Raw genomic sequence first — 5880 nt, 5'->3', positions numbered from 1 at the left:
TCCTGTGTGTTTGTGTTTGGGTATTCTACACTGAAGAAGTCAACAGAAGCCTTTCTATGTCTAATTTCTTTTCGAGCTGTTATGATTGTAATATGTAGACATGGGGAAGATTTAAACCATTTTCTCAGGGAAAACTAGAACTTTGCTTCAGTGAATACTCACCTATTCCTAAACTTTATGAATATAAGAGGATTGGTTCATCATAGAAAAGTTAAAATGGGAGAATAACCATGACATTCTCTTTTAAGATCATACTTATCTATCCTCTAATTCCTGTACAGGAGCACCTGGCCCACTAGGGTGATGGCTTCCAGAAGTAACCCTCTTAATGTGTTTCACTCGAAGGCACGGGTTGAGACCAGGAATAGCAGTGCCAAGGGGCCACAGCTGGAAAAAGGAAGCAGGCCTGTGACATCCTGTTAAAGGTGAAACTTAGGATGCTTTTTGGTTTGTTCTAACTACATTATGGTTTACTTTTTTTCCCTTTGGTGGACATTTGATTACATTTAATACTGTTTTCCAAGAGGGAGTACATTCTCAGTCTCCAACCACTAACCTGAAAAAGAAAAAAGTCTCTTATAGCAACGGCTTCCTAAACTACTAGTTCAACAAGATGGTAATTGGTTTTCTGAGGGACAGGAGTTAGATACATTTGGGAAACATTGCAAACTCATGTAAGATTCATAAAGGCTCAGAAGCTTTGCAGTAAGCTCATTTAATGCGGTTTCCTCAACCTAGAATGTGTTAAAAGCTGCCTCCTGCAGCTCTGAGGTCCATAGGTGCCTGGCTCTGTGCTCAGCTATGGCGTGCAACTGCCCTGACACGGGGGGCTGTCTGACTCTGCAGAGGCCTCACCCCTGTCCCTGGGGAGGCCAGGCTACCTGACAGTAAACCTGTAAGTCTTGAGCATTGAGAGGAACTGGGTGTCTTTATATGTTGTGTCTTAGTATAAAGTTTTATAAATATCTCTTGTTGAGTTTGTGACGCTTGTTCCCATGGCAGCCTTAGACCCACTTAGTCACCAGTGTGAATGGTGACGAAGTGAGACCATGAGAGGGAGATTTCCTGGCTCTGAAAAGCAGTTATTTCCCGGGGACGCTTGATCTCCAACTTCTCATCAAGAAAGGATGGGTTTTTATAGGCGTATTCTAAAGACATTTTAGAACTTCTTTATTACATATTTTGCTTAGTTAAATAATAAAATACCCTGACTCAGGAAATTCATACTTCCAGGATGTCTTAAAAAAGAAACAACCAAAAACCTTTTAAGATATTCATGTGCCAACCAGGCACCTAAAACTGAAGTGTTATAAATGTGAAATAAGCTGTTAGAAATCATAATATCATAAAAGCACTGAAATTAGACAACAAGATGATGGAACCCCAGTATTTGAAAAGCTGGGTTGCTTGGGTGAAAGTGTACTTGCAGCTGTGTGACCTCTGTGCTTGTTTCTGTGTCTGTAAAATGGGGATACGGGCATCTACCTCGAGGCTTCCCTGGTGGTCCAGCATCCAATGCAGGGGGTGTGGGTTCCATCCCTGATCAGAGAAATTAAGATCCCATGTTTTGCCATGGTGTGGTCAGAAAAAAGGGTATCTGCCTCACAGTGTTGTACTAAGTGTATCAAGCACGTATTTGGAGGTACTCAAATGTTAGTGGCTGTTAGTTTAAGAGGGTTGATGGTCTTGTAAAGAGACGGACTCTGGGCATTCAAAGATATATTGTACAAAGCTCTTAAAAATTTTATTTTACAATGTTGTATTAATTTCTGTACAGCAAGGTGATTCAGTTATACATATATTGATATTCATTCTTTTTTTTAATATTCTTTTCAGTTATGGTTTATCATAGGATATTAAATGTAGTTCGGTGTTATACAGTAGGACCTTGTTGTTCATCTATCCATTCCATATATAATAGCTTATATCTGCCAATCCCACCCTCCCAGTCCATCCCTTCCCCAAGCCTCTCCCCCTTAGCAACCACAAGTCCGTGCTCTATGTCCGTGAGTCTGTTTCTGTTTCCTAAATAGGTTTATCTGTGTCATATTTAGATTCCATGTTTGAGTGTCTCTTAGCACAATAATCTCTTGTTGCACCCAAGTTGCTATAAATGGCATTATTTTTTTTTTTTGGCTTAGTAGTATTCCATTATATATATGTACCACATCTGCTTTATCCATTCATCTGTCAGATTATTTCCACATCTTGGCTATTGTGAACAGTGTGTTATGAACATAGGGGTGCATGTATCTCTTTGAATTATAGTTTTGTCTGGATATATGTGCAGGAGGGGGATTGCTGGATCAAACTCTAGTTTTCTGGGGAAACTCCATACTGTTTCTCAAAATGGCTGTACCAATCTACATTCTCACCAACAGTGTAGAAGGGTTCCCTTTTCTCCACATCCTCTGTAGCATTTGTTGTTTGTAGAGTTTTTAATGGTGGCCATTCTAATCACTGATGTGAGGTGGTACTTTATTTTATTGAATAGTTTTGATTTGCATTTCTCTTATAGCTAGTGGTGTTCAGCATCTTTTCATGACCCTGTTGGCCATCTAGACACTGAGAAATGTCTACTAAGGTCTTCTGCCCATTTTTTGATTGGGTTTTTTTTTGTTGAGTTGTATGAGCTGTTTGTATATTTTGGAAATTAGGCCCTTATTGGCTGCATTGTTTGCAAATACTTTCTCCCATCCTGTAGGCTGTCTTTTTTTTTTTTTTTTTTGTGGTTTCCTTTGGTGTACAAAAGCTTGTGTTTGACTAGGTCCCATTTATTTTTGCTTTTATTTCTACCGCCTTGGGAGACTGACCTAAGAAAACATCGGTACAATTTATGTCAGTGAATGTTTTTTGCCTATGTTCTTTTCTAGGAGTTTTATGGTGTTATGTCTAATATTTAAGTATGTAAACTATTTTGAGTTTATTTTTGTGTATGGTGTGAGGGAGTGTTCTAACTTCATTGATTTACATGTAGCTGTCCTGCTTTCCCAACACCACTTGGGGAAGAGACTGTCTTTTCCCCATTGTATATTCTTGCCTCCTTTGTCAAAGATTAATTGACAGTAGGTGTGTGGGTTTGTTTCTAGGCTCTGAGTCATATTTGTAAGGTTTTATTTTTGTTTTTAGGTTTCTGATTTTTGAAAGATATTGAAAAAATTTTGAAAGATTTGAAAGATATTAACAGACCATCAAGCATCTTAATATTTGTTTAATTGAAGACAAAGACTAAAAGCATAGAACTTGGGGTCAGATCAGGGTTCCAATGGTGGCTGGTTCTAGTTGGGCATTGTCCTTGCACCTCCTCATTTGCAAAGTGGACATTTTAGGCTAGGACATGCTGGCTAGCAGGGTAGGTAGTCCCGTACACTGGGAGGGGAAGGCATCAAGATGAGCCGGGAGGAGTAAAAGTGAGACTGGCAAGGCCTTGGGAGACAAAACAAGGAGGGATTGGGGCAGAGTGGCTCCCATTCTCTTGACCACAAAGGTGAGGGATCCAATGAAGTTGTAAGGTCCTCCACCAAAGATACACTGTGCATGCTCTGCTCCCACACCTGGACTTTGCTCCCAGAACTCTCCAATGAAACCGCCCAGGAAATCACCTGTACCAGAGGCAGGACAAGCTGGGCCTGCCCAGCAGCACACAGGTCTGGAGAGCTGAAGGGGAGTCATGTGGGAAAGGATTTGGGTTGTGTACATGTCCTGCTCTGCAGCGAGCCTGGAGACTTAAGTTCTGTGGGTGCACAGCCATGCTGTCCCTCACTTGTGCTTGTGAGCATCTCTCCCTGGAAGGAGACACGGCTGTGAGTGAGCTCTCAGCGCTGGGCCAGCTGCTCTGGGCAGAGGCTGTCCCCAGCAAGACTCCCAACCCCTGCATCTGAGGCCATAGGACTAAGTTCTGGCCAGCAGAACATGAGTGGATGGGATATGTGCACTTTGGAGGGAATGTCCTTTAAATGGGAAAACTGTACTCCTCACCCCTTACTGCCTTTGTGGGGCAGACTTGGTGACGGGTCAGGTGTGATGGGGGGAGGCGGGTATGGGTGGTTGCATCCCTGTTGACAGGGGAGCAAAGCTCATAAGGAAGACTCAGCTTTGCCTTCTTCATGGGTGTCAGTCTTGCTTTCCCCAACATTGCAAAGTTGACCCTTTGCATAATGTTTTCAGGAAGCCAGGCATTCTCCCTGCCTGTGGCATCCTCTGCTTATTAGCACTTACCCCTCTGTGGTTCTCAAAACGTGGCCATGAGGCCAAAAAAACTTCCTAATACTAGGATGAACAGTAAAACATTTTTTTTTTACTGTTCATTCTGTCAGTAGTTTATGGTGGAATCTTCCAGAGGCTATGTGACATGTGATGATGGAATGTGCGTGTTCACTGGTGTTTTAAAATGTTCTCACTTTGAATTTCTAGTATGGTAAACACTGATGACTGCAACCCACAAAAGCAGAGCTCTTGGAGGTCGTTAATAGTATAGAAGCGTGTAAAGGAGTTCTGAGGCCAAAGGGTTTGGGAACTGCTGGTCCACTACCAGTCTGAACACCTCTGCCCTAGGGTCCAAGTTCAAGCTTGCTCCTGTGGTTCTCGGTTACTTTGTATCATCAGCTGAAGGGATCTGTCACCTTTTCATAATGTAACGGTTTCTACTGCGATACACACAGGCCCCTTCTCCTAAACAGGATGACAAGTTCTAGGAGGCAGGGATGGCCCTTCACCCTCTCCAGGTTCTCCCTGGTTAAGTGATTCCCGTACTAGGCTCATGTCTGTCTAAACAATGGCAGGCCTGGCTGGATCCACAGAGGAGAGAAACCCGTATTTAAGTCCTTACCTAGAAAGATCAATGCTGTCACCGATTCAGGCAACGCCCGAATTCCTGGAGCCCGGCCCTGGACTTCGGTGTCAGTCACCATGAGCCCCAGGCCCAGCCTCGTGGGGGAGTTGGGGGCTCATGGTGACACCAAAGGCCACCTGGATGGTCCTGCTCCTAAGGAAGCGGCCTGGCCTTGGGGCTGTGGGGAGTCTGATGCTCTCCTGTCTCCTTCCTCCCACTTTTCACTGAGTCCAAGTGAGTGAAATTGAAAGTCCCTTGTGAAATACAGAAACTATTAGTGTCAGCAGAATTACCTTTCCTTATGTCATCACGTTACAGCTTTCTTTTCCTTTCTTAAGTGGTCACAAAATGGAACCGAAATATACTTTAAACATTATTTGTTAGCAAATGATATTTGCTCTCTGCTCTTGAAGTAAAACAGAATTATTTGCCCCAAATTCAAATACATTTTCCCCCTAATTTATAATCCCCGATAATTTTTTTCCCTTCAACTTGGAGACCCCAAAATGACAAAAAGGGATGTGCCATCAAATCCTACCTTCCCAGGAGCTTAAGACTGGCTGTGGCAACCAGGAGGAGAGGTTGAGGCCATTCCTTTGTCAGTGGACATGACACTATTTCCAATTTCTCACCGCTGTTGCAGTGAACACTGTCTTGGGGTGCTAGCGCTGCCTTAATTAAGTACCACAGACCAGGTGGCTTACCAGCAGAAATCTCCTGCCTCACCATTGTGGAGGCTGCAAGTCCACAATGCAGGTGTTGGCAGGGCTGGTCTCCTCTGGGGACCATGAGGCTCTGTTCCAGGCCCCTCTCCCTTGGCTTGCAGGTGGCTGACTCTTCACTCATCTTCTCCCTCTCTCTCTGTTGATCTGTGTCTAAATCTCCTCTTTTTATCAGGATGGCGGTTTATATTGGATTAGGGGCCCTGCTGATGACCCCATTTTAACTCAGTCACCTCTGTGAAGACCCGATTTCCAAGTAAGGTGCTGGCGTTTAGGACCTGAACATACCTTCTCTTGTGGGGGTGGACACAACCCAGACACAGGTCA

This window comes from Cervus canadensis, chromosome 6 (genome assembly GCF_019320065.1).
Source record: "Cervus canadensis isolate Bull #8, Minnesota chromosome 6, ASM1932006v1, whole genome shotgun sequence".
Classification (NCBI taxonomy): Eukaryota; Metazoa; Chordata; class Mammalia; order Artiodactyla; family Cervidae; genus Cervus; species Cervus canadensis.
The sequence above is the reverse complement of the archived record's forward strand: the minus strand, read 5'-3'. Positions refer to the sequence as shown.